Source organism: Mobula birostris, chromosome 14 (genome assembly GCF_030028105.1).
Source record: "Mobula birostris isolate sMobBir1 chromosome 14, sMobBir1.hap1, whole genome shotgun sequence".
Lineage (NCBI taxonomy): Eukaryota > Metazoa > Chordata > Chondrichthyes > Myliobatiformes > Myliobatidae > Mobula > Mobula birostris.
The window spans coordinates 9,763,780-9,783,525 of NC_092383.1; the positions used below are offsets into that span (position 1 = coordinate 9,763,780).

The window sequence follows — 19,746 nt, forward strand, 5'->3', positions numbered from 1 at the left end:
GACAGGTGGCAGAGAAGGAGTGCCAGAGCTGGGGGTGGGGGGAGGGATGCGTGGGTGCAGACACACCCAGCCCTGAGACACCAGGCAAAGTCACTTGATTCCAAACAATTAATTTTTGAATTGAATTGAATTGGCTTTATTTCTTACATCCTTCACATACATGAGGAGTAAAAAATCTTTACGTTACGTCTCCGTCTAAATGTGGAATGTGCAATCATAGTAATTTATAACAAATAGAACCATCAAAGTAACATAGAAATACACTCAAATCAGTGTGAGTTAATCAGTCTGATGGCCCGGTGGAAGAAGCTGTCCCAGAGCACGTTGGCCCTGGCTTTTATGCTGCGGTACTGTTTCCCGGATGGTAGCAGCTGGAATAGATTGTGGTTGGGGTGACTCAGGTCCTCAATGATCCTTCAAGCCCTTTTTTCACACCTGTCTTTGTATATGTCCTGAATCATGGGAAGTTCACAACTACGGATTTATTGATCATTACAGAATGTCTCTCTGATGCTTCTCACTCCCTCCCTTTTTCCCAGTCATGATTCCCCTCTCCCTGCCCCTTTCCCACTCTCAGTCCACAATAGAGACACATATCAGAATCAGGTTTATCATCACTCACATATATCATGAAATCTGTTTTTTTTTGCGGCAGCAGTACAGTGCAATGCATAAAATTACCACGGTACTGTGCAAAAGTCTTAGCCACCCTAGCTATATATATGTGCCTAACACTTTTGCACAGGACTGTATGTATCACCATATACTACCCTGAGATTTCACTTTCTTGTGGGCATTTAGAGTAGGAGAGAGAAATGCAATGGAATCAATGAAAAGACTGACAAACAACCAATGTGCAGAAGACAAACAGTGCAAATACAAAATAAATAAGTAATACCAGGAACATAGGTGTAGAGTCCATGGAAGTGAGTCCATTCTCACTGTCACTCTGCCAGTTATGCCATTGTCAGTTGAAAAAGTCACTCAGTTTAATCCCACCTTCCATTGTTAGATCCATAGCCCTACAAGTCATGATAATTCATCTACTGTACACCTAAAAACTGCTTACATGTGTTGAAGGTTGCTGCCTGTGCCACCCTTTTCGTAAGTTTCAGGTTCAACCTCTGGATGAAAGTTCTTCTCACCTCCACCAGCTCTGCTTTCTCTACCTCCCCCCCCCACCCCCCGCCAATCCTTCTACAATTCCTGTAAGTCTCCGTCTTCTGGATTTTGACCCCTGGGGCCATAGATTTCTGTCACCACAACTAGAACCTGGTTTGCTGATTACATTCTGTTTCATTACAGATTTCCAACAACAAAAAAGTATTTTGCTTTTGGTTCAAGATATAAAGGTTTGATAGAAGCAATCCCAAATCCTGGTGTTTTATTTGGGAGACGCGAGATCCCAACCTTAAATTTAAAAAAAACAGAAAATGTTGTAAAGATACAGAAGTGCGGGCAGTAGCTGTAGGTAGAGAATTAGAATTCAAAATTAATTGTCATTCAGCCATACAACTCTGCGAATACATGGCTCCTCCATAGAGAGAGTTAAGGGCACCAAGTTCCTGGGAGTTCAAATCATAGATGACCATCTGTCTGTCCTTCCATCGGGGACATTTATGAGGAACGCTGCATACGCAGCGATTATCAACGATCCCACTCATCCATCCAGCATCCTCTTCATCAGGCAGAAGACTCAAATCCATCAAAACAAGAATGGTCGGGATGGGAAACAGTTTCTTCCATCAGGCCATCCCTGCCACATCGCATTCAAAGTGTCACTGGTTAATCTGTTCTGTATCTTACAATAGTTAACTTATGTGCTTTAGTTTGTTTATTTATGTGTAATCCATCTGCAGATTTCATCCTTATTTTCATAAGTTATTGTGTGTTATGTGTACTATTGTGCTTTACATCCTGGTTTGGAGAAACGTTTCGTATGACAGTGTACATGTATATAGTTAAATGACAATAAATGATTTGACTTGAAAAACTTCGTTATTCACACTTTTTCTGGTAAATGATCGCTGTGAACAGTGGCCTGTTGCTTCCCCGTCTGAGTTAAGCAGAATTGCCTGTATATCTGACATTTTTGAGGTGTGACTGGAGTCTTGCTAAGGCAGATCGTCTGCAGAATGTCCTGGCTGGAGCTGCTGGAGTGGACGTGGAGACGAGGCGTGGAACAATCTGAGGTTTGATCGATTTAAGAGCCAAGCTGAATTGGAAAGGTCAAGTACCGGCCTTAGCCCAACGGCGAGGAATGACCCAAGTTTTGAATGATTTGAGGGCCAGGCCAGATTGACATGGCCAGGGTGTTGTGGTCAGAGGCAAGAGATGGGCTGGTTCGACTCGCTGCTCCACAGGGCTTTTTGGGATGGATGCGGGTCAGGGAATTTTGTTGATAGGATAAGACTAGGATTGCCATAGTGATCAGCTGTTGATGAAGCTCTCTGACTGATACGTTAATGAGAGTGGTAAATAGATAAAAAAGAGAAAGAGAGAGAGAGAGAGAGAAACAAACCTGGAACATGTAAAAATTATGAAAAATAGAGTTGCAAGAAATGCCCAACAGGTCAGTCTGTGTTAGTGGAATGAGAAACATAAAGTCAAAGCTGCAAACGTATGACCCTAAATCAGACACAAAATGCTGGAAAAGCTCAGCAGGTCAGGCAGCATCTATGGAGAGGAATAAACAGTCGAGGTTTTGAGCCGAGGGCCTGATGAGGGGTCTTGGCCCACGACGTTGACTGTTTATTCCGTATGTTGCCTGGCCTGCTGAATTCTACTGTTCATTTTTAAACATTAAAAACATTAAACTAATTCAGAGAAAGACACGGGAGTTCATAATGTGGGTCTAACTTCGTGTTTACTTAGAGCAAGGCACGCACGTATCACATGGTTGCTGTGGTGACGTACGTAATTCACGCATTTACACATAGAACCAGGAATGAATTATTGAAATGAACAAGGAAGATTAATCAAACAATGTATTTACAAGATTACTCAAATATTACTGAAATATCAAATACACAAGTTCCTCCAGCATTTTGTGTGTGCTACTTAAGCTTTTTAGCACCTACAGAATCTCTTGCATTCGTGATCTTCATCAGAACTGTGTTGTTCTAATTCAAGCAGAGAAAGTGAGTTAACTGAAGTTGTTGAATTCAGTATTGAGTCCAGGAATTGCTGCAATGTGCCCAGGTGAAAGGTGAGACACGCTAGCATATTGGTTAGCCCAATTACTTTACAGAGCCAGCTATCACTGATAGGGGTTCAACGTTCAACGTACAATGCTGCTGTCGGTAAGGAGTTCATGCATTCTACCTGTGACTGTGTGGGCTTCCTCCGGCTGCTCCAGTTTCCTCCCATGTTTCAAAGTTGCACAGGTCTAAATGTTCCAGGGTTGAGTGAAGAGCCATTGACTACAGGTTGGCATTCAATACTATGATTCCTGCAAAGCTAATCAATAAGATTCCAGACCTTAGCTTCAATACCTCCTTATGCAATTGAATTCTCAATTTCCTCACTTCCAGACCCCAATCAGTTTGGATCGACAACATTTCCTCCACAATCACCATTAGCACAGGTGCACCACAGGGCTGTGTGCTTAGCCCCCTGTCTCTACTTGCTTTATACTTATGACTGTGAGACTAAGTACAGCTCCAATACTATTTTTTCATACCACTGTTATAAGCTGAATCAAAGATGGTGACAAATCAGCATATAGGAGGGAGGCTGACTGGTTGCAGAACAACACCAGCCTCTCACTCAATGTCAGCAAGACCAAAGAGCTGATTATTGACTACAGAAGGAGAAAACCAAAGTCCATGAGCCAGTCTTCACCAGGGAATGAGAGGTGAAGAGAATCACCAACTTTAAATTCCTCAGCGTTATCATTTCAGAGGATCTGTCCTGGGTCCAGCACATAACAGCCACTACAAAGAATTTCTTCTCATTTCTTAAAAGTTTGCAAAGATTCAGCATATCATCTAAAGCTTTAACAAACTTCTGTAGGTACACTGTTGCGTATACTGACTAAATGTATTATGGCCTGGTGTGGAAATGCCCTTGAACAGAAAAGCCTACAAAAAGTCATGGATCCACCATTGAACACATCTACAACGCTGCAGGAAAGCAGCGTTCATCGTTAAGGACTCCCACCATCCAGGCCACACTCTTTTATCGCTGATGCCAAGAGGAAGAGGGTATATGAGCCTCAGGTCCCACAACAGCAGGTTCAAGAACAGTTACTGTAATTCCTTTCAGCCATCAGACTCCGGAACCAGAGGGGATAAGTTCATTCAATTTCATCACCCCAGCACTGAACTGAATCTATGGACTTACTTTCGAGGATTCTACAACTCATAGAACCATAGAAACTACAGCACAGAAACAGGCCCTTTGGCCCTTCTTGGCTGTGCCGAACCATTTTCTGCCTAGTCCCACTGACCTGCACACGGACCATATCCCTCCATACACCTCCCATCCATGTATCTGTCCAATTTATTCTTAAATGTTAAAAAAGAACCCACATTTACCACCTCGTCTGGCAGCTCATTCCATACTCCCACCACTCTCTGTGTGAAGAAGCCCCCCCTAATGTTCCCTTTAAACTTTTCCCCCCTCACCCTTAACCCATGTCCTCTGGTTTTTTTCTCCCCTTGCCTCAGTGGAAAAAGCCTGCTTGCATTCATGTTCTCAGTATTTATTGCTTATTTTTTTTTCTTTTTGTTTTTGCACGTTTGTTGTTTCTCTGTATGGATTCTCATAATTCTATTGTATTTCTTTGTATTTACTGTGGATACCTGCAAGAAAATAAATTTCAGCGTAATATATGGTGACATATATGCACTTTGATAATAAATTTACTTTGAACTTGGAGTGTGTGTCTTCAGGCTCCAGTATCTGCTCCCTGATGGTAGCATTGACAAGAGGTCATGTTCCGGATGGTGAGGGTCCTTAACGATGGATGCTGCCTTCTCGAGGCATCGTCTTTTGAAGTTGCCCTCGGAAGTGGGGAGGCTTGTGCCCTTGAAGAAGCTGGTTGAGTCTCTGCAACTTCCAGCAGTTCTGAGCACTGGAGCCTCCACTCCAGGGGGTAATGCAACCAGTCAGAATGTTGCCCACAGTACTGCACATCTGTAAAATTTGCTGGAGTCTTTTGTGACATGCCAAATCTCCTCAAACTCCTAATAAGTACAGCCATGCGCCTTCTTCTCGATTGTATCAATGTGATAGATACCCGAAAGAATTAGGTGCTTGCAACTGTAGATGAAAAGGTATTTAATTGGGTGACCATAATGAAGGGATTGTGTAGCTAATGCACAAATCGTCTCATTATTTCAGCTAAGATTTAAAAACTCGGCGGTTGGGTGTGTTTTCCACGACGCCGCCAAACGCCCGCCCACTCCAACCCTCATTGGACGACGTTCCTTTCTATGTCTGCTGCGACGATTGGTCTATCTTGAAATCAATCAACATTAGGAAGCCATCTCCTCCTGGTTAGAGCCTTTGTTGACAGCTGAATCCCCGCCTCCCTGGCAGTTTCAGAGGACCCCAGATTGTATCCAGTGAATGTTGCAAAGAGTCATTTGATGGGAATCCTCTTTTAAATCTCAACACCTACGAGAAATGACCATCTCACCAAACTGTAAGTTGCACTTCAAAAGCAAAAAGTATGTTTAAAGATGGCGAGTTCTTACAAAAAATTGATTGCAAAACGTTTTTTTTTTCCCCGGCGCTTGCAAGAGTAAAAGCCTTGTCAGTTATTTCTTGCTGGAAACTATATCGCTAGACGCCCCGACATCACAACCGTGAGTTCAGGGTCATTGTTTTTATCCAGGCGATCAGAGAAGCAGGTTCTCCGAACCTATCTGTGGGATTTTGGGGGAACGTTCATCTGGGCTTTTCTATGTGAATGATTGAGTTTGACCCTTCGAGTTTCGCTGGTGTGTGGCACTTTTTCATAATACTGATTATTTTAATTGGTTTCTATATTTTATGTATTTGATATGAAGAAATTGCAGCCGCTGTAGAAAAAGTGTTTGCATTTTTTGAGGAGTAAGGCCCGCGACGTTATAAAGACATTGAGTGTTTATATATATAGAGAAAGCACCATACACAAAATGCTGGTGGAACTCAGCAGGTCAGACAGCATCTGGAAATGAATAAACTGTCGACGTTTCGAGCCGAGATCCTTCGTCAGCACATCTTGTGGTTATTATACAATTGTGCTCCAAGTAATCTACATGTACTGAATTCTTTACCCCCGTCAAAGGAGTACAATCTGTACTCCTGTCGGAGGGGAGAGCGGTGTGTTACTGGAAGGATCGATGCAGTATTGTTCTACACACGCTGTTTGCTATCTCCGCCGTTGAACTCAGCGTTCCTTCGCAGAAAGCGGAAATCATCCAAGGGTCTTGCCCCTGGTCGATGCGGGAACCTGAAGATGGGGTCTTTCAGTTAAGATCTTGAATTAATTGCTGAAAGACTGTGGTAAAATTCCCAAAATGAAGAAAGCGGCGTTTGACTGAGCTGTGGGAAAGGCAGTCTACAATCGTGTCATGTGAGGCAACATTTCCTCACCTTGCTGCCTCTTGTATTAATAGCCGTGGCTTCACGGGGAAAAATATAATGAAAGCATTTTGAGAATGGTGTAATCCCACGAGGATGCAACAATTGATTAGTACAGAAAATTGACTTTTTAAAATTTAATTTAGTCATTACCTTTAAATAATGAAAACTCACAAGCTATAGGGGACAGTTAATGATATATTTAAAAAAAAATCAATGTGACGATTAAGGATTATGGAGATTTGTGGCACAGCAGGAGCCCACTCAATTTACCCTGTGCAAAAAATATATATATAATGAGACTATTTACATCTGTAGCTGTTAAGATCAGGTCCTGATGCTTCCCAAGAGGATGTTTCCTATAGTGGGTGAGTCTAGGACCAGAGGGTACAGCCTCAGAATAGAGAGATGTCCATTTAGAACGGAGATGAGAAATTTCTTTAGCCAGAGGGTAGTGAGTGAATCTGTGGAATTCGTTGCCACAAATGGCTGTGGCGGCCAAGTCATTGGGTGTATTTAAACCAGGGGTTGATAGGTTTTTAGGCATCAAAGGTTACTAGGAGAAGGCAGGAGAATGGGTTTGAGAGCAATAATAAATCAACCATGATGGAATGGTGGAGTAGACTCGATGGGCCAAGTGCCTAATTCTGCTGCTAAGCTCTCATGGGCTTCTTTCAGTGGAATTCAATGGGACCAGGCAGCATGGATCAGATGGACCAAAGAGCCTGCTTCTGTGCTGTAGTCTTCTATGACACCTCATCATCATTATGTACCATGTTCTATGGTGTAGGCAATCGTCGTTTCCCCATGACCGTGATTGTTCTCAGCAAATTTTTCTACAGAACGGTCTGCCATTGCCTTCTCCTGGGCAGGGTCTTTACAAGACAGGTGACCGCAGCCATTCAATACTCTTCAGATATTGTCTGCCTGGGTGTCAACGGTTGCATAACCAGGACTTGTGATATGCACCAGCTGCCCATACGACCATCCACCACCTGCTTACAGGCCTTCACAAGGAAGGGGGGGGGTGCTAAGCATGTGCTACACCTTGCCCAAGGGGGGGTTTTCAAGGGAAGGAGCACCTTACATCTCCTTTGGTAAAGACACATCTCCATGCACCACCCAATGACTTCTAAAGTGACAGCAGTTTCCATCACCATTGGCTTGTCATGAACTTTCTATTCTTTGGATGCAACATTTTCTCTTCTGCTCTTTATTCACATTTACCATGCATCTATGTCCTGTAGTTATAGACCTCTCCTATGGGAAAGAAAATTTTCCAGTGCACCCGGAACTGGTCCTCAATTTTACATATCATGTCTAAACCTCTGCCCACCTCCTTGTACTAGAGTCTGCGAGTCTGCTGGGAAGGTCAAAGCAGACCTCTGTTCTCTGGAGGCCATGCTGGGGTTGTAGGATTGTGTGTGTACACATGGTGGAAGGGAGGAATGGGGCTTGTTTTTGAGGTGGTTGTTTGTTGCTTGTTGTGTTCTGCCGAACATTGTGGACATGCTATATTGGCGCCAGATTGTGTGGCGACACTTGCGGGCTGCCCTCAGCTCACCCTCAGATGTGTTGATTGTTAACACAATTGTACACATGATGAATAAACTTGAATCTTGGATCATAGAGTCATGGAGTCATAGAGCACTACAGCACAGAAACAGGCCCTTTGGCCCATCTATTCCATGACAAACTGTTACTTTGCCTAATTACAATAAACAGTACCTGGACCAAAGCCCTTCATAAACCATGTAGTTATCCAAACTTCTCTTAAATATTGCAGTCCAACCCACATCCACCACTTCCAGTGGCAGCTCCATCAACACTTTCAACACCCTCTGAGTGAATTAGTTTCCCATCAGGTTCTCTTTAAATATCTTACCTTTCACCCTTAACCTATGGCCTTTAGTTCTTGTCTTACCAAAACCTCATTTGGAATATACTGCTTACATTTACCCTATCTATAGTTTTGTGTACCTCTATCAAAGTTGTCCGCATTCTCCTATGTTCCTGGGAATAAAGGTCTAGCCTATTCAACCTTTCCCTATACCCTCAACTAAACAATCTCAGTCGGGCCAATCTCACCTCATAACATTCTCCAAATGCGCAACATACTTGTAAATTTTCTATTCCATCTATAGCGCTGTGATAAGGACTACTCTCAGGATTCTTGATGTAGAATTGATAATGAGTATTCCCTGTAGTTCAAGCATAATGTCCCTGGTCTTATATTTCTGTAACACATTGGGTGTGAGTGTTCATACTTGTGGATTTTATATAAACTAGTCTAACGAGAAGAAACTACCATCCAGGTAATGTTTCAAATGATATCTCTTTTCACTGAAGTTAGTTCTCTTCTGTAAAGTGCCATAGGGGGTGGGGTGCCATTAAAACACCATTGAATTGGTGCCGGCTGGTGGCGCAACAACATCGGCGCCAGACCCAGGAGCAGAGGTTCCCGGGTTCGAAACCAGTCGGGTCTGCTCCCGAGTACACTTTCCATCCGTGCCGGGTTGAGTGTCGAGATCGCAACTTGACCTCGTAAAATAAAGGGAAAATACTGCGAAAATGTCTGTGTGAGGAGTGGCGCGCCACACAGTCTCTCTCTCGCTCCGCGCTTTATAAAAAGCCATGAAAAAGACATCATCACAGACACACGCACGCATACGCAGACACACACGCACAGACATGCACGCACACGCACAGACTTGCACGCACACAGGCACACGCCAAAAAAAAACGATCGAATTGAATTGACTTTATTTCTTACATCCTTCACATACATGGGGAATAAAACTCTTCATGTTACATCTCCATCTAAATGTGTAATGTGCAATCATAGTCATTTATAATAAATAGAACAGTCAACGTTCAGCAGTCAACAATAAATAGAGTACACTTAAATCAGCGTGAGTTCATCAGTCTGATGGCCTGGAAGAAGCTGTCCTGGAGCCCTCACCACGTCACATGTGCTTTTCGTTGTGAACCTTGACTCAATCTTCTCTCTATATTGTTGTTTTGCAGATGTGATAGGTTTGCGCAGATCATAGCTGCTTTTCTTGAGCTCTAGTTGACCACCAGTGATGTGAGCTCTATGTTGAGCGTTAAGTGCTGCTCACATGGAACTATTGATCCAGGGTTTCTGGTTCGGGAAGATGCTGTCTGACTTCTGGGGGACAACTTCGTCGATGCACTTCCAGATGAAGCACGTGACTCCGTCAGTGAACTTGGAGACATCCTCATCAAGGAAGACATTCCAGTTGACGTCATCAAAGCAGTTCTGCAGAATGGAGGTCGATTGGTCGGACCAACAGTTAACTATGGCGGCCTCTTGTTTCGGCTTCTGCTTGTACGTCGGCAGAAGCAGAATCGAAGAGTGATCTGATTTTCCAAAAGCTGGGTGAAGGAGAGCTTTGTAAGCATTGTGGAAGGGAGTGTGGGAGTGGTCAAGTGTGTTATCTCCATGAGCGCTCACCTGGATGTGCTGACAAAACTTCGGAGAGAATTTCATCAGCGACACTCGATTAAAGTCACTGGCGACAATGAAGGCAGCCTCTGGGTGTGCAGCCTCCAGGGTGCTGATGATCTCGTGCAGTTCCTTGAGAGCCAGGTCAGTATCAGCCTGCGGCAGAATGTACACAGCTGTGATGATAACAGCCGTGAACTCCCTAGGCAGCCGGTAGGGTCTGCACAGCAACACCAGAAATTCCAGATCTGGGGGACAAAAGGATTTGAGTGCATGCTCATTCTGGGAGTCACACCAAGCATTGTTGACCATGAAGCATACCCCTCCTCCTTTACTCTTCCCAGTGAGGTTTTTTGATCCGTCTGCCTGGAACAGGGAGAACCCAGAGGGCTCAATGGTGTGATCCAGTATCTCCTCTGTCAGCCAGGTCTCCACAAAGCACAAAACGTTGCGTTCCTTTGTTTCCTGCTGATAGGAGATTCTAGCTCTCAGTTCACAAAGCTTGTTATCCAGGGACTGAATATTAGCCAGGAGTATGCTAGGGAGTGGTGGTTGATTTGTACGCTGTCTCGGCCTCACCAAGACGCCAGCCCTTACCATCTTACCAACTTAAACATTTATTCCCCTAGACTGTTAATCTGATCAGCCATTCCAGTTACATCCCCTGTATCTATTAGCTGTGGGTGGTGGGGTGGAGATACGTCTTTACCAAAGCAGGTGTAAGGAGCTCCTTCCCTCCGCTAGTCAGCAGGTCACCCTTGGGCAAGGTGTAGAACTTGCTTAGCCCCCGCCCCACCCGATCAGGATCATGTGAAACCATGGGAACAGATGGTATGAGCAGCTGGTGCATATCACAAGTCCTGGTTATGCAAGCACTGATGCCAAGCAGACAGACTCTGAAGAGTATTGATAATGGCTGGGATCACCCATCCTGTAAAGACACTGCCCAGAAGAAGGCAATGGCAAACCAGTTCTGTAGATAAATTTGCCAAGAACAATCATGGTCATGACTGTGATTGCCCACGTCATATGACACATGATGATGATGATGATGATGATCTGTTAACCCAGTCACCGGATCGCACTCTAAACACTTTAAACCACACTTTAGAGTGCTTTTCATATTGTAAATACATTTTATTTTATCTAGAGATAGAGCGTGGAGTAGGCCCTTCCACCTCAGCAATGGCGACAACCGCGAATTAACCTAATCACGGGACAATATACAATGACCAATTAACGCACCTGTTACGTTTGGACTGTGGGAGGAAACCGGAACACCTGGAGAAAACTGACGGGGAGGGCGTACAGAGACTCCTTACAGACGGTGCCAGAATTGAGCTCTGAACTCCAAGACACCGAGCTGTAATAGTGTCACGTTAACCACTATGTTACCATGGCACCCATGCTAGAATTTGTGCATGCTCATTTTATTCCATATCTGTACTTTAACCTCCAACATTATTTTATAATTGTTCTTTGTTGCCTGTTGCATCCTGACCAACACCACAGCAAATTTCTAATACATTGAATAAAGTTGATCCTAGATCCTTGAACATCAATTTCTCCAACTTCTGATAATCCCGCCCCACTTCTCTCTTCTTCCATTTCTCTTCACCTGCCTATCACCTCCATCTAGTTCCCCTTCTCCTTCCCCTTCTGCCATGGTCCACTGTCCTCTCCTATCAGATTCCTTCTTCAGCTCTTTACATTTCCCACCTATCACCTCCCAGCTTCCCACTTCATCCCCCTCCTCCACCCACCTACCTTTCGCCTCACCTGGTTTCACCTATCACCTTCTAGCTTGTGCTCCTTTTCCTCCCCCACCTTCTTATTCTGGCTTCTTCCTCCGCCCCCCCCCCCTTTCCAGTCCCGATGAAGGGTCTCAGCCTGAAATGTCAACTGTTTATTCCTTCCCATAGATGTTGCCTGACCTGCTGAGCTCCTCTAGCATTTTGTATGTGTTACTCTGGATTTCCAACACCTGCAGAAACCCTTGTGTATATGATCCTTGATCCTTCAGGAACATTTCCACAATAAGTTTAGAAGAATGAAGGGAGACCTCATGGAAACATTTTGAATGTTGAAAGGCATGGACAGAGTGGATGTGGCAAAGTTGTTTCCCATGATGGGGGAGTCTAGTACGAGAGGGCATGACTTAAGGATTGAAGGACGCCCATTCAGAACAGAAATGCGAAGAAATTTTTTTAGCCAGAGGGTGGTGAATCTATGGAATTTGTTGCCTCGGGCGGCAGTGGAGGCCAAGTCATTGGGTGTATTTAAGGCAGAGGTTGATAGGTATCTGAGTAGCCAGGGCATCAAAGGTTATGGTGAGAAGGCGGGGGGGTGGGACTAAATGGGAGAATGGATCAGCTCATGATAAAATAGCGGAGCAGACTCGATGGGCCGAATAGCCGACTTCTGCTCCTTTGTCTTATGGTCTTATGGTCTAATAGCAAAGGCAACTGACAGTAGGGTTGGACATCTGAGAACGTCACACTTTAAAACAGCCTGTTTAGTTTAGTTGAGTCAGTACAGAAATCCCTGGAATGAATATTAAGCCATAAACCACAAAGGGTTTGGAAATATTTGTGCTGTTCATTCCTTTGCTCAGGAGATATGAACACCACTAGCAAGCCAGCACCATCACTAATTGACCTCCAATGTAAAGTCAATTACATTGGTAGATCTAAAATTCAAAGTAAATTTATTAATCAAAGAGAAGAGGTTTACCTGCTTTAGAGGGCATGTGCTATCATGAGAGGCTGGACAAACTTGGGTTGTTTTCTCTGGAGTGGTGGAGGCCGAGGGGAGATCTGATAGAGGTTTATAAGATTATGAGAGGCTCAGATCGGGATTATCTTTTTCCTAGGAAAAAAATACTTCATGACCTTAGGAGGCCACAGAGAATTACAAATAATTACTTTAAAGTTTCGCTAGTAATGTAGAATATACAACTGTTAATATATTTTTATATGTTAAGGAAATGCTGGAAATAGCCAGCAGTTGAAGCAACTTAACTTTTCAAACTTGATGAGAGGTTATTGATTAAGCATATTTCTCTTTTAGTTTTCCAGCATATTTTTTTATACACAGTAGCTAATTTGCTCAAAGTAAGGTTCCACAGACATTTTATTGAAAAAAATCAGCATCTTTCTTTCCTCATGACCATGGACAACGTTACTGTCTTCACCTACACCAACAAACAGGATAGGCAGTCATTTATGTGAGTGTTGCTCCTTGTTCTACACAGCTTTGATACTGTGTGGTTTAAAATACAAGAACCATCAGAAACTGAATAATGAAGGGCAGAAAATGTGATCTGCTTAACCCTACAGTTTCAAATCAGTTAAGCACTATTGATCACTAGCATTTTAGTCTAATACTAGAGGACACACATTGAAGGTGAGAGGGGATAGGTTCAAGGGGGATATGGGGGTAAGTTTTTTACTCAGAGAGTGGTAGATGCCTGGAATGTGCTGCCTGGTACGGTGGTAGATGCAAATACATTGGAAACTTTTAAGAGACGATTATATAGGCACATGAATGTGAGGAAGATGGAGGGATATGGACATTATGTCGGTAGGAAGGATTAGTTTTTTAGGGTTTTTTTGATTTACTTTTTAGCTGGTTCAACACAACTTTGTGGGCCCAAGGGCCTGTTCTTGTGCTGTACTGTTCTATGTTCTATGTATACGTCACCATACACTAACCTGAGATTTCCTTATAGGAATTAGCTACAAATAAACACAATACAATCAATATAAAGTACAAAAAGTCGGGCAAACACCAATGTACATAAGATCAAGTGTGCAGTTATAAAAATAATAATAATAAATAAGTAATATTGGGTCAATAGAATCCTCGAGAGTGGATCTTTAGGTTGTAGTATCAGTTCAGTTTTGGGGCAAGTGAACTTATGTAAGGTTACCCCCTCTGGTTCAAGACCCTCATGACTGAGGGGAAATAACTGTTCCTGAACCTGGTGCTGTGGGACCTGAGGCTCCTTTGCCCCCTTCCTATGGCAGCAGCAAAAAGAGAGCATGACCCGGATAGTGAGGGTCCTCGATGGTGGATTGTGACAGCGCTGCTCGTAGTTGTTCCTTGTAGAAAGGCACAAATAGCTGAGATGTAGAAAGAATGAGAAACTTCCAGTATTGGAAGACACCTAGTAAGTGGATGCATTTCAAAAGCAATCCAGTAGATTCACTGCTGCCAGAATCGTGACTTGACTTTTTTTCTTACATCTTTCATATACGTGAGGAGTAAAAATCTTTACGTCTCCGTCTAAATGTGCAACTTCTAGTAATTTGTAATAAATAGCATGTACAACAGGATAGTCATTATAACATAGAAATACAGTTATGTCAGCATGAATTAAGCAGTCTGTTGGCCTGGTGGAAGAAGCTGTCCTGGAGCCTGTTGATCTTGGCGTTTATGCTGTGGTACCGTTTTTCCAGATGGTAGCAGCCTGGAACAGTTTGTTGTTGGGGGTGACTCGGGTCCCCAATGATCTTTCGGGCCCTTTTTACATACCTGTCTTTGTAAATGTCCTGAATAGTGGGAAGTTCACATCTACAGATGTGCTGGGCTGTCCACACCACTCTCTGCAGAGTCATACGATTGAAGGAAGTACAGTTCCCATACCAGGCAGTGATGCAGCCAGTCAGGATGCTCACAGTTGTGCCCCTATAGAAAGTTCTTAGGATCTGGGGGCCCACACCAAACTTCTACCATCTAAAGTGAAAGAGGTGCTGTTGTGCTTTTTTCACCACACAGCTGGTACGTACAGACCCTGTGTGATCGTCGATGATGTATATTCCGAGGAACTTAAAGCTGTTCACCCTCTCAACCCCAGATCCATTGATGTCAATAGGGGTTAACCTGTCTCCATTCCTCCTGTAGTCCACAACCAGCTCCTTTGATTTTGTGACATTGAGGGAGAGGTTGTTTTTTAACACCACTGTGTCAGAGAGATGATGTCTTCTCTGTAGGCTGCCTCATTATTATTTGAGATAAATCTGAATCCAGATCTATTTAATTAATTACATTTAAACATCCCCCAGCTGTTGGAGTATGATTCATTGAATAATAAAAATTAACTTTATTTGTCACACGTGCATTGAAACATACAGTGAAATGCTTCATTTTGCATCAACGAACAGCACAGTCCAAGGATTACGCTGGGGCAACCCACAGGTGTTGGCACACTTTCAGTGCATACATAGCATACCCGCAGCTTACTACCCTAACCATATGAATTTGGAATGTGGGAGGAAACCCAAGCAGCCAGACGAAACCCAAGTAGTCCCGGGGAGAACGTTCAAATGCGGCGGAAATCGAACCCTAATCAGCGATCACTGGCACTGTAAAGTGACTGCGCCAACCGCTAGGCTATCACGCTGCCCAAAGCAGTAACTGTGGATCAGTCCAATAGCCTGATACATGTTTGTCCAGTAACCTAACCACAGTGGAGGCTAAAGGCTGATTTATACTTCTGCGTCAAATCGATGCCGTAGGTACGGCGTAGCCGCGAACCCTACGCAGTGCCTACGCGGATCCCTACACCGTAGCCTGACACGCACCTCTCCCAAAATGTAACTACGTGTCGTGGCAACGCACACTGCAACAACTGTGATTGGTCCGCTTGGTAGCATCACATTTCCTCCTACGCTGCAATAGCTTCCCATTGTGCGACTGAAAGGCAGGGAAGGAACTCTGGCTGCAGTGCTTTCCATAAAGCTTTACAGGCCTCCGAAATTATGGAGGACACATTTCGCTTTTACCAAAAAAGATGCTCGCCTTAAACTTGTTTACCCCAAGAAAGACTACCATGACCATGAAGCCTTCCACAGGCAGGTGTGTGCGCATGCGTGATGTGCCCGAATTGCAGAGCGACGCAGACACACCAACGCACAAGTGTAAATGCTCACAACACACGTAGGCCACTTGTGCAGGTTACGGCGTCGAGTTGACGCAGAAGAATAAATCAGCCTTAAGAGGTCACCCTAAGGAGGTTTCTGTGTGGTCTGATTCTATGACAACTGCTAATTGTGGATGCGTTTATCTGAGCTTTAAATAAGTGGGACCTCTGTGACTGAAATCAAAGTTAAGCCACCTGCTACAGACAGGTAGAACTATCCTGGGACAAGAGAAAAGCAGCACCTCATTACACATCTTTTGGCTATATCTATTGGGTCCATGTTGCTCAACTTAACCCTTAATGTGCAAACTCATGTATAACAATCTTGCAGAGATGATATTTTAATTTTATTTCTTTTCACAGCCCAAACCAACCTAAAAAATATATTATTTTTTTGTTTTTGGAGTGGGAGCTTTCTATGAGTAATTGCACCAAACTCAAAATTTGATTGTTGGTTATGTGCCATGTTGTATGACATGGGTGATCATGCTCTTTCCATGACCATGATTGTTCTCGACAATTTTTTCTGCAGAAGTGCTTGGCCATTGCGTTCTTCTGGGCAGAGTCTTTACAAGACAAGTGCCCCCAGCCATTACCAATACTGTTCAGAGATTGCCTGCCTGGCGTCAGTGGTCACATAACCAGGACTAAACAGGGGGCTAAACAGGTGCAACATCTTGCCCAAGGGTGACCTGCAGCCTAGTGGAGGGGGAGGAGCACTTTACAACTCCTTTGGTAGTGATGTATCTGCACCCACCACCCCAAAAATCAAAATAAGTTTATTATTAAAGTACATACTTTGTAGTATATGTCATCATATACTACATCGAGATTCATTTCCTTGCAGGCATTTACAGGAAAATAAAGAAATGGAATAGAATTATAAAATACTAGACAGAAATAAAGATTGACAAGCAACCAATGTGCAAAAGTTAAATTGTGCAAATCAAAAAAGGATGAATAACACTGAGATCATGAGTTGTAGAGCCCTGGTTGTAGAATCAGTTCAGAGTCGAGGTGAGTGAAATTATCCACACCAGTTCAGGAACCTGATGGTCGTAGGGTAATAACTGTTCCTGAACCTGGTGTTGTGGGATCTGTGGCTTCGGCACCTCCTGCCAGATTGGAGTAACGAGAAGAGAGCATGGTGAGGGTCCTTGATGTTGGATGATGCTTTCTTGTGGTAGCTGTTCATGTAGAGGGAGTGGGGAGGGCTTGGTCTGTAATGGACAGGGCTGTATTCACCATTTTCTGTAGACTTTTCCGTTCCTGGGCATTGACGTTTCCATACCAAGCTGTGATGCAACCAGTTAAGATACCCTCCACTGTCTAACTATAGAATCTTCACGAAGTTTTATGTGACATGGCGAATCTATGCAAATTTTTTTAAAACACAGATAAACAGAGAATAGAACGATGACAACATGAGCAAACTGTGAACAGGTTAGAATTGACACTTACCATTAGAATACTGATGCCAGAAACAAGCAATCAGCCTTTGTAACAGTGGTTCGAACTCTCTATGACAGGTAGATTGCAGTGGTCCCCTGTCATAGCTATTATGTCACACATCAAGGCAAATTCTAATCTGCCTAATAAATAGGAACTCCTGATAGCCCGTCATACCTATTGGTTGCCAGAGGTATTTTATATGGATTGCAAAGGTCCATTTGGAAGCCCAAGGTTGGCTGGCAGGTCCTGAGGTCAAGGGGCCCATGGTCAGCAAGTCCTAGGCTTGAAGTGAGTCTGGAGGTCAAAGATCAGAGGTTGGCGAGTCCAGAGATTGAAGCCCGAGGTTGACGAGTCTGGAAGTTAAAGTCAGAAGCCCGATGTCTGCAACCAGTTTTCGGGAAGTTGGAAGCCTGGAGGCAACCTGTCCTGAGATTAGAGACCTATCTGTGTGTGTGGGTTTTGCAGATGTTACTTGTTGTGCTGTGCCTGTGTGATGTTCTGCAGAACATTAGGGTTGGCACTGGAATACGAGGTGACACTTGAGGGCTGCTTGAGCTCATCCTCGGGTTGTATTGGCTGTTAATGCAAACAGTGCATTTTACTGTATGTTTTGATGTACATAAATAAATCTAAAACTAATATCTTTGGAGACTATTCCATTCATTGTAAACTCCAACGAATGTGGCTTCAAGAATTAACTTGGCACTGAAAACTGACTTTTACACGGTGCCTTTCAAGCAATTCAGAGTCAAGTAACTACTCCTTGAAGGGTGGTCAGTGTTATCATAATGTCCAATTTGTGCACAGCAGGCTACCACAAACAATGTTATGAAACTGATCAGATAATCTGTTTTTTTTATTAGAATTATATGTTGGCTAAGCAAGCAGAAGGAACTACGTATCTCCTTCAGAATAGCGCCCTGAAATAATTTACAGTCAACTGAGAGGGTAGATGCTGCCTGGATTTAATGTCTCACCCAAAGGATAGCCCCTCTGTGTGGTATTTCTCTACCATGCTGGAGTGTTTGCAAGTTTGCAAGTGTTCAGCCTTTTGATTTGTCAACTGTGTTGTATTGAACAGATTAGAGTCTCAAATTACTTGCCGAAGGCACCATTAATTTTGGTATCATGAAGACTTGGCAGGGTTTTCATATGGGTGGGAGACGGCGTTTTGTATGCTAGTTCAGGTTAATTGCGCTGAGGTCAGAGTAATCGGCAAGTCTGGAGTCTGAGGTCCCATCATTGACGAGTCCAACGGGTGATACCGAATCTTTGGATTGCTACACTGGGTTATTTCTTACTCCATTTCTCGGTTTTCTCAGTGGTGACTTCAGCATCGATGACAGGTTAGATGTAACAACCTCTGCACTATTTCGCTGCTGTTCAACTACGGCCTCTTCATCACCTCCTGTTTGAATTGCTGCTACATTTAGAACCAGAACTGGAAATCGCCCTCTCTAAACCTCATCCCTTTTAAAGACGTTCTTTAAAACTCAGCTCTTTGACCAAGTATTTGCTTTATATTTTGTTATGTGCTTCATTATCCCATATTAATGCCTTGGTGAAATGATTTGAGTCATCTTACCATGTTAAGTGGAAGTTGTTGTTACTTGGCATGTTCAGCTGGATAAGGATGCCAACTAAGGACCAAGCAGAATGATAGTTTGGCGCAGACTAGATAGGGCGAAGGGCCTGTTTCTGTGCTGTGGAGTCTATTAGCAGCTGAGCCAATGGGGAAGGGGAGTTTTTAGTGCACAATGCAGTAGTTCCCTGCAGGAAGCATCTGGCATTATCATAAATGGCTTTTAAGGCTGTGTTGGATTAGATACAGAGGGTACATTTATTCTCCAGTACCTTGGTAATGTTACCAAGAAAAAGAGTCTGCAAACACAGAGGAGCGTCGTTTTGATGAAATGGTTTAATTCCAACGAGTTCATGCCAACATATTGCACTAAGTATAGCCATAGCCCTAGGCCAACTGTTTCACTGGCCTATATTCAGGGCTGGAGCCGCGCTACAGGACTGGACCAATATAAAAGCCATATCAATGAATAATATCTGATTCATAACTTATAAGGTTTAAAAACATCCCAGAGATCACAGTGGGTTGGTAAGTTTGCAAATCACACCAAGGTTAGTGGTGCTCTGGATTAGCATGTAAGGTTGTTGTAAATTGCAATGGGAATATTGATAGGATGCAGAGCTGGGCCAAGAAGTGGCAGATGGAGTTCAATTCAGATGTATTTTGGAAGGTCGAACTTGAGGGCAGACTACAGTGTTAATGGCAGGATTTTTAGCAATGTGGAGGGACAGAGGGACCTTGTGGCCC

At 43.6% G+C, this 19,746-nt stretch overlaps 1 protein-coding gene across 6 annotated transcripts in view; it reads left to right on the forward strand.

Moving 5' to 3' along the window:
- Window positions 1-5,557: 5,557 nt before the first annotated feature.
- Window positions 5,558-19,746, forward strand: part of LOC140209694 (kelch-like protein 25) — a 55,687-nt gene continuing 41,498 nt past the window's right edge. For 5 of the 6 annotated variants that reach the window (XM_072278075.1, XM_072278076.1, XM_072278079.1 and 2 more), the window contains exon 1: window positions 5,558-5,650. The gene's annotated coding sequence lies outside the window, so the exon portion shown is untranslated. Of the gene's footprint in view, window positions 5,651-5,784; window positions 5,814-19,746 lie in introns of those variants that run through there. The other variant, XM_072278078.1, reaches the window with a different exon arrangement.